General features: G+C 41.2%; 1 pseudogene; it reads right to left on the bottom strand.

Annotated features, from left to right (window-relative positions):
- Nucleotides 1–8,649: 8,649 nt before the first annotated feature.
- Nucleotides 8,650–9,359, bottom strand: LOC110307225 (apoptosis regulator BAX pseudogene; annotated as a pseudogene).
- Nucleotides 9,360–10,335: the final 976 nt, after the last annotated feature.

Genomic DNA, 10,335 nt, shown 5'->3' on the forward strand with positions numbered 1-10,335 from the left:
CTATGAAGCCACAATTACTCTGATACCTAAACCACAAAAAGACCCAACAAAGATAGAAAACTTCAGACCAATATCCCTTATGAATATTGATGCAAAAATCCTCAATAAAGTTCTTGCTAACCGAATCCAAGAACACATCAAAACAATCATCCATCCTGACCAAGTAGGTTTCATCCCAGGGATGCAGGGATGGTTCAATATACGGAAATCCATCAACGTAATCCAGTATATAAACAAACTCAAAGACAAAAACCACATGGTCATCTCCTTAGATGCGGAAAAAGCATTTGACAAGATCCAACACCCATTCATGATAAAAGTCTTGGAAAGATCAGGAATTCAAGGCCCATACCTAAACATGATAAAAGCAATCTACAGCAAACCAGTAGCCAACATCAAAGTAAATGGTGAGAAGCTTGAAGCAATCCCTCTAAAATCAGGGACTAGACAAGGCTGTCCACTTTCTCCATACCTATTCAACATTGTACTTGAAGTCCTAGCCAGAGCAATTCGACAACAAAAGGAGATCAAAGGGATACAAATTGGAAAAGATGAAGTCAAAATATCACTTTTTGCAGATGATATGATAGTATATATAAGTGACCCTAAAAATTCCACCAGAGAACTCCTAAGCCTGATAAACAGCTTTGGTGAAGTAGCTGGATATAAAATTAACTCAAACAAATCAATGGCCTTTCTCTACACAAAGAATAAACAGGCTGAGAAAGAAATTAGGGAAACAACACCCTTCTCAATAGTCACAAATAATATAAAATATCTTGGCGTGACTCTAACTAAGGAAGTGAAAGATCTGTATAATAAAAACTTCAAGTCTCTGAAGAAAGAAATTATAGAAGATCTCAGAAGATGGAAAGATCTCCCATGCTCATGGATTGGCAGGATCAACATTGTAAAAATGGCTATCTTGCCAAAAGCAATCTACAGATTCAATGCAATCCCCATCAAAATTCCAAATCAATTCTTCAACGAATTAGAAAGTGCAATCTGCAAATTCATCTGGAATAACAAAAAACCTAGGATAGCAAAAACTCTCCTCAAGGATAAAAGAACCTCTGGTGGAATCACCATGCCGGACCTAAAGCTCTACTACAGAGCAATTGTGATAAAAACTGCATGGTACTGGTATAGTGACAGACAAATAGACCAATGGAATAGAATTGAAGACCCAGAAATGAATCCACACACCTATAGTCACTTGATCTTCGACAAGGGAGCTAAAAACATCCAGTGGAAGAAAGACAGCATTTTCAACAAATGGTGCTGGCACAACTGGTTGTTAACATGTAGAAGAATGCGAATCGATCCATTCCTATCTCCTTGTACTAAAGTCAAGTCTAAGTGGATCAAGGAACTTCACATAAAACCAGAGACACTGAAACTTATAGAGGAGAAAGTGGGGAAAAGCCTTGAAGATATGGGCACAGGGGAAAAATTCCTGAATCGAACAGTAATGGCTTGTGCTGTAAGATCGAGAATTGACAAGTGGGACCTCATGAAACTACAAAGCTTCTGCAAGGCTAAAGACACCATCAATAAGACAAAAAAACCACCAACAGATTGGGAAAGGATCTTCACCTATCCTAAATCAGATAAGGGACTAATATCCAATATATATAAAGAACTCAAGAAGGTGGACTCCAGAAAGTCAAATAACCCCATTAAAAAATGGGGCTCAGAACTGAACAAAGAATTCTCACCTGAGGAATACCGAATGGCAGAGAAGCACCTGAAAAAATGTTCAACATCCTTAATCATCAGGGAAATGCAAATCAAAACAACCCTGAGATTCCACCTCACACCAGTCAGAATGGCTAAGATCAAAAATTCAGGTGACAGCAGATGCTGGCGAGGATGTGGAGAAAGTGGAACACTCCTCCATTGTTGGTGGGATTGCAAGCTTGTACAACCACTCTGGAAATCAGTCTGGCGGTTCCTCAGAAAATTGGACATAGTACTACCGGAGGATCCAGCAATACCTCTCCTGGGCATATATCCAGAAGATGTCCCAACCGGTAAAAAGGACACATGCTCCACTATGTTCATAGCAGCCCTATTTATAATAGCCAGAAGCTGGAAAGAACCCAGATGTCCCTCAACAGAGGAATGGATACAGAAATTATGGTACATTTACACAATGGAGTACTACTCAGCTATTAAAAAGAATGAATTTATGAAATTCCTAGCCAAATGGATGGACCTGGAGGGCATCATCTTGAGTGAAGTAACACAATCACAAAAGATCTCACACAATATGTATTCATTGATAAGTGGATATTAGCCCAAAACTTAGGATACCCAAGATATAAGATACAATTTGATAAACGCATGAAACTCAAGAAGAATGAAGACCAAAGTGTGGACATTGTGCACCTTCTTAGATTTGGGAACAAAACACCCAGGGAAGGAGTTACAGAGACAAAGTTCGTAGCTGTGATGAAAGGATGGACCATTTAGAGACTGCTGTATCCAGGGATCCGTCCCATAATCAGCTTCTAAACGCTGGCACCATTGCATACACTAGTAAGATCTTGCTGAAAGGACCCAAATATAGCTGTCTCTTGTGAGACGATGCCGGGGCCTAGCAAACACAGGAGTGGATGTTCACAGTCAGCTATTGGATGTATCACAGGGCTCCCAATGGAGAAGCTAGAGAAAGTACCCAAGGAGCTAAAGGGATCTGCAACCCTATTGTTGGAACAACATGATGTACTAACCAGAACCCTGGAGCTCTTGTCTCTAGCTGCATATGTATCGAAAGATGGCCTAGTCGGCCATCAATGGAAAGAGAGGCCCATTGGACTTGCAAACTTTATATGCCCCAATATAGGGGAATGCCAGGGCCAAAAGAATGGGAATGGGTGGGTAGGGAAGTGGGGGGCGCTATGGGGGACTTTTGGGATAGTATTGGAAATGTAATTGAGGAAAATATGTAATAAAAATATTAAAAAAAAAAGAATAAAACACAGATATAGACAAAAAAAAAAAGAAATATAAATGAAAAAAATCTAATAAAAAATTGAAAAAAAAAATAAAAGGTGTGGGTAACCAGAGTATGTATGTATATACACATATACATAAGTATGCATATATAATTTATTAATTAAAATGACTTTTGAGACTAAAATGCTTGAAAACTGCTATTCTATACTTTATACTATTTGGTTACTGATGGCCAATGTGTATAGATAGGATTGTGTATGTGTATGTACATATATGTATGCATACACACACAGAAGTTTATTGTGTTTCAGGAGTTTATTTTTTCATTTTTTTATAGAAATCAAAAAGTTTTATACCAAGAATAGTCGGTTAAATAATACAAGTTTACACACATGGTGTATATTAAAATTTTTCAACCACAAAATTGACTGGTCTTCCAAATAGCAAGTCCAATGTTTTATCATGCAGGGTGAAGGAGGCTGGGGTGGTGAAAATCCACAAGTCTCTCAGAAAAGAAATAACTTATAAATTTCACACTTGTTCTCTACACAGGATCCAAGCTGAGAGCATAATTCACGATTATGTTTTCCGCTGTGGTTCTCTTTGTTGTTCTCTCTCTCTCTCTCTCTGTGTATGTGTGTGTGTGTGAGTGTGTGTGTGCTTGCTCATCATCTCTTCATGGTGATTCATGTTTTTTGTTGTGTCTTCAGTGTCTCCTGATTCTTATTTCAGTTGGGCTTCAGGATCGGTGTTTAAATTAGGGCGAATCATTCCTTTTGTCCTGTCCCCATTTGCTTTGGTGTGTGGCAGAAGAGACTGTGACTGAATCATTGATATTCTAAACAAAACTCCAGCACAATCCAGAGCTGTTATCTCATTCCCATTTTCCTTAATTTGTAGAAGCATGTCTCTGATCAGTGAGTATGTGTCAAATTAATTTCAAATGCTTTCTCTGGCTGGAAGAATAATCTGCAGAAGATGTCCTGGCCTGTTTGAAATGTTTTGTGTTCGTGTTCTGCCCATGTTGCTAGACCACCCATGTTGGCTGACCACAACAGCACAGGGGTACATCACAGCCTTTTCAGGCTTGTTCTTAACTGAAGGGCCTCATCTTTCATCAAGCTGAGCAGAGGTTCAGCCGCTGCTTTGTGACCTCCCTTAGCTTTCTCAGTTTTATCACACATCACTCCTTCTTTGGCAACAGTGTAGAATCTTTCATATCAAAGTCAGAAAAAGCCTGAATGCACTATGAATCATGGATTTTGTGAGGCAAGTGGCTTCAAAGCCCTATACAGAAAGAAGCACCTGGACAAGATAGAGTTGGCCTCATCTCTGCTGGACTGGACTACAAAGGTGATGTTGTCATTTTTCTATCATTCTTTCTCCACTTTGGTCTGGATTATGAATGCTAGCTTGAGTGATTAGGAGACTGAAGCTTTAGAAGCTTAGCAAGATGTGTGGTCTTTATTCACACCAAACCGGATGTTGGTGGCAATTTTTTTTTTCCAAGAATTAACGTAGGATGTCTCATTAGCAATCTTACTGATCACTTCCAGAGGTTCATGGACAAGCTCCTTCCTAGCAATCCTAAGCAGCTTATGTTGCTGAAGAATCTCATGGACAACAGACAAGGGGAGGTAATCCAAGTCCTCGGGCATCATCATATCATGGACATGGTCTATGACGAATACTCAGTGATTCTATCGTTCAATGTGATTGCTCTTCTTGCTTCCATATTCCTCAAATAGCTTATATGCAGCAGATATGGGTACAAAGAAAAATAATTTAAAGGTAACTATTCCTTAGCAGTAGATATAAGCCATGGGGGGGGGTCATCACTTTCCTTTGAAAATGATTTGCAGCATATTTTTTGTTCATTTTCCTCTATTTCCTTTGATGATCTCTGTCATATTGGCTTGATGTCATTCATGTTGAAGCCTGGGTAACTTCTGTCTGTCTAGCCAGCCAACTATTTTATGTTGTTTCTAGTGTTATAAGGAAATGTTCTTATGTGCTCTTATAATGAAATTTTCTCATGCCCCAGTTGATTGCATATTCTGTTATATTCTGTGATCTGGTGATATCGGAAACCAATCACAGTAGAGGTCATTTAGAACTGCTTTCTATAGGGCTGGAGAGACAGCTCAGTGGTTAAGAGCACAGAGTTCTCCCAGAGGTCCTGAGTTCAATTTCCAGCAACCACATGATGGATCACAACCATTTGTAGTGGGATCTGATGCTCTTGTTTAATGTGGCTAAAGACAGCTACAGAGTATCCATGAAATAAATAAATCTTAAAAAAAAAAAACCCACAACTGCTTTCAATAGTTAGCCACAATAAGTTTGTACCTGAATCAACCGTCCAGCAGTACAGTATGGAATTTTATAGGTTTTGTCTTTATAAGCCACCCATGGGGGTCCCTCAACACATGAGAAACACCTGTACCAATATAAGAAGCCATTTGTAATAAGATTTTCATTTTGAGCAGAGGTTGGGTAAAGTTTTAAGTTTCCAAGACGTCCCTAGGAATTGACATCCTATTTGACAGAGTCTTGTACGTAGGTAACTGACATCCTGGTTGGGAAGTTAAGACATGACTGTTAGGCAAGGCAAATCCCCAGCCACAGTTGAATATCCCCAACAATGGGAACAAGATAAGTGCTTACCAAGGACATGCTTCCGAGAGGACAAAGTCCTCTATCCCTAAATCCTGATTGGTGGAATAACTTGGCACAGATGTTTGTTGATCTGAGGCTTAAAAGCTCTGTAGGATTCTGGCTCATTGTTGCAATCAGCTCCTGAATCTGTTCTGCAGCCCTGATCAATCAGTCCTGAGGTGCGTGCTCAATAAATTATTCCTGTCTGACTGAAATTGATGTTTGTGTGGTTCATGAGGCAACTCCTGGACCCCAACAATTCATAAATCCCAAATCTTTAACTCATTGTCAGTTTGATAGGATTTTAGAATCATTAGGAAAACATACCTTGGGGTGTGTTTTATATTGTTTCCAGAATGGCTTAACTAAAAAGAACCACCCTGAACATGGCTGGTACCATTCCACAGGCTAGGGACAGAATGTGACCATCTGCTTCATGCTTCTGCTTCTGTATGTCTGTCCCACCCTCCATGGTAAACTATTCCCTATTACCAGGAGTGAAAATAAACCCTCCCGTCTTAAACAGCTTTTGCCAGGTGCTTGATTGAAGAAATAAGAAGAGTAATTAATACGCAATTGTAAGTAATCCTACCCAGTTAATCGTTTTCAGCTTCTTAGTTGCTGCTTTCTTTTCTTCATCCTCTAGTGCGGTAGTTCTCAGGCTGTGGGTAGCAACCCCTTTGTGGGGGTTAAATGGCCCTTCACAGAGCTCGCCTAAGACCATTGAGTAACACAGATATTTATATTACAATTCACAACAGTAGCAACAGAAATAATTTTATGGTTGGAGGTTACACGAGGGGGCTGTATCAAAGGGTCAGAGTGTTAGAAAGGCTGAGAACCAGTGCTCTAGTGCGACTTCATTTATATTAGTGACCTTTTCCACAGGCTATTCAACAGTTTGAGTAGTGATGTTGTATACATAAACAGGAAAGCTGATGAATGGGAAAGATTTCAAATGTATATCCAGCTCAAGGTAATATGTGCTTCTCTTAAGCCATGGGTAATTAATTGTTCCTTGTCCTAGCGTGTTTCATCTTGGATCAGCCATTTCAGAATACTCACTAAGTCCAGTTCTGGGAATGTGCTGCCTACTGTTCATAATCTTTGTTTTGTCCATAATCTTGTGTCCATAACTATTTGCCTTCTTGGTGTAGACAGACACAAATCCAGCCCTTCAATTTAGAAGTGGACTGTCATTTCTAGGCTCTGTCATTTTGTTTAAAAACTTATGGGTCTCAGGTTTGATTATAGCATTAATTTTTTAAAATCCTTCTTTGGTCATTCCCACTGCAGTGTCTGTGACATGCAAAAGGTTTTTCTTCTTGTTTCACTCACTTTTGACTTTTAGCTCCTCATTTGCAGAAAGTGAATTTTCATCAGTTCATGATATTTGTCTTGTCTTCAATAAAGCATCTTACCCAAAGCATTTGAAGGCAGTTCTCTCTTGGAAAAAAAAGCTAATTCGATGATTTTATCTTAACTTTCATCCTTGAGTTCAGCTTGGAAGGAACTTTTCAGCTCCCCACTCACCCCCAGACAGAGCTTCTCTTGGTAGTCCTGGGTGTCCCAGTACAGTCTCTGTAGACCAGGTAGCCTTGAACTCACAGAGATCTTGCCTGCCTCTGCTTCCTGAGTGCTGGGAGTGTGCATCACCATTCTTCACTCAAGTTTTCAGATTTTAAAATTCTCTCTTTGTGATGCATTTAATACTAAAAGTTGGTATCTTCTCTCTATAGTATATTTTAAAAATCTGTCCTTGAGTTTTTTTTTTTTGGATTTACTCAGGTCCTTCTCTGCTGTACCATCTAGGCATTAACTTCATTCTCTGTTCTGACCTACTAAGATCAGCAGGACACAGTACAAGGTGAACTCGAACCCTAACCCCTCATGGCACATGGACAATTGTAGAGGAATTTTAATCTAGCACCATAGTTGCTCTAGTAAGGAATCAAATCCAAAAATATGATCTGATTGGAATACAGACATGTCACACACTGGTTATCCCTCTGGCTGCACTACAGACACATCTTTAGTACACACCATTAATCCCAAACAATGACCTCTAATTGAGACAAAATGAAAAATCAGAGAATGATTTGACAGAATGCGTCAGAGGTAGGATGTGCCCATGAGAACAGACAGGAAAGAGAGGTTACTTAAGAGCTGCACAGGGAGAGAGTAGAGTTCAGTTCAGTTCTGTACAGTGGAGTTAGTTCATTTGGGTGCAGTTGAGGTCAGTTCAGAGCAGAGCAGTTGAGTTCACAGTACTTCAGTGTGTGGAGTTCACAGGCAGTATTTCAGAGCAGTACAATTCAGTCAGAAGCCAAGAGGAGCCAATTTGAGTCAGTTAGATTGGAGCGGAGTTTGAATCAGAACAGCTGAGTTGGACCAGCCAGCAAGAGTTCAGAAAGAGCTAGAAAGAGTGAGTTTATTCAGCAGTAAGTCATGGAGGCTGAAACACTTTAGGCCTAGGTTAGCAGATGGAGGCTGGAAGCTAAAGCCTTCAAGGTCCAGACCTGCAGAAGATTAGATTGTATGGAGGCTAGAAGCTTCCAGATCTAGACCTAGGGATAGATAGAATCACTCTGGCCTTAACCCAAACCATAAAGCGTGGATATGGCTCTCATTTCAAACCTTCATATGAGGAAATAAAAGCTACATTTACATTCACAAACCATGAGTCTCAGGAGCCATCCCTGATTCCCCATTTCCGGAGCTCAGATCCTCATTCCTCCAGGTGTGTGGTTACCCACTATACCCAAGCAGATGAAATTACTCTTATTCTACTTTTATTTGTGGACTAGGAAATGGTCCATAGAATTTTCAAGCCTAATTACTTCAAGTTAACTTTGGTTCAATATCCCATTGAATATTATTATGATTTGTAGCCATAATTTAAATGTGTATCTAAGTTAGGAATCTATGATACAGGTCCTCTGATGCCAAATACTTGAGCTTCAAATTTAATGACCTTGAAGAATAAACAGCATTCAGACACTTAATCTTAGCTTCTTTTTAGTAATATAATTTTTTTTTCAAAGTGGACCTGAGGTTTATTGGTGCCTCCCCAGGCCACCATTCCCACCCGTCCCAATAATTACAAAAGTAAGAAAAATGCCTTTCCCCTTCCCCCATTCATCCCAGGAAAATGTCATAATTTATGAAGAAAAGACACAGTCCAAGGCAGTGGGAGGCCTCAGCCCATCTTCTTCCAGGTGGTGAGCGAGGCGGTGAGGACTCCAGCCACAAAGATGGTCACTGTCTGCCATGTGGGTCTCCCGAAGTAGGAGAGGAGGCCTTCCCAGCCACCCTGGTCTTGGATCCAGACAAGCAGCCGCTCACGGAGGAAGTCCAGTGTCCAGCCCATGATGGTTCTGATCAGCTCGGGCACTTTAGTGCACAGGGCCTTGAGCACCAGTTTGCTAGCAAAGTAGAAAAGGGCAACCACTCGGTCCCAGTTGAAGTTGTCATCAGCAAACATGTCAGCTGCCACCCGGAAGAAGACCTCTCGGGGGTAGTCCATGTCCACGTCAGCAATCATCCTCTGCAGCTTCATATTGCTGTCCAGTTCATCTCCATTCGCCGGAGACACTCGCTCAGCTTCTTGGTGGATGCATCCTGGGGCGGCTGCTCCAAGGTCAGCTCAGGTGTCTCCCCAGCTATCCTCCCTGCTCGATCCTGGATGAAAACCTGTAGCAAAAGGCCCCTGTCTTCATGATCTGTTCAGAGCTGGTGGGCCCGCCCCCAGACCGTCCATCACTGTCACTGCCTCTCGTGGGGGTGCAACACGGTCACGTGACTGATCGTGGACGTGCGGCCCTCACGTGGGTGCCCCACAACATGGCCTCAGTAATATAATTTTTTAAAAAAGATGTATTTATTTTATGTATATGAATACACTGTAGCTATCTTAAGAAACACCAGAAGAGGACATCCAATCCCATTACAGATGGTTGCGAGCCACCATGTGGTTGCTCAGAATTGAACTAAGGGCCTCTGGAAGAGCAGTCAGTGCTCTTAACTGCTGAGCCATCTCTCCAGCCCATATAATTTTATTTTTAAGGAACAGTTTTAGGTGGAGAGTAAAATTGAACCGAATGGACAGAATTTCCACCTCTCTCAGGATACCCACATATTCCAGGATAACCACATATTCCAGGATACTCACATATTCCAGGATACCCACGTATTCCAGGATACTCACATATTCCCCAGTACATGTATAATTGTGGGGAGCGGGTGTGGTGGCAGTCCCAAAGGCGCCAGGGACTGCAGCTAAGTCGTATGACTTGCACCTGACTTCCTCATAAACCGCAAACATCGTGAGAGCTGCGCAGGTGTACCAGGTTACTGACGAAGCCATTTTGGTGGAGATATGCCCCTGCTGCCCTGATTAGCTGAAGCTGCGTACCTGGTGAGGTGATGTGGCCTGCTGTGAGTGGATGGGAACTGATAGTATATAAGAGTGAGAGGCCCAGGGCTCGGGGTCTTTCGCCTACACAGTCAATGCTCTCCCAATAAACGTGTGCAGAAGGATCCTATTGTGGTGTCTTTCTTGCTGGCGAGTCAGGAGTCCCACATATAATCTTCCGATTAACATTCTGAGACAGAGTACTGTGGCAGTACACTTTATTACACAATGAATTCCAAGACTGTGTTATTTACTGAAAAATCCCATTTCTAGTTGTTCTCAGCCCTTAGTACATACCTTTA

The sequence above is a fragment of the Mus caroli genome, unplaced genomic scaffold (genome assembly GCF_978045245.1).
Source record: "Mus caroli unplaced genomic scaffold, Mus_caroli_1 scaffold_14, whole genome shotgun sequence".
Lineage (NCBI taxonomy): Eukaryota > Metazoa > Chordata > Mammalia > Rodentia > Muridae > Mus > Mus caroli.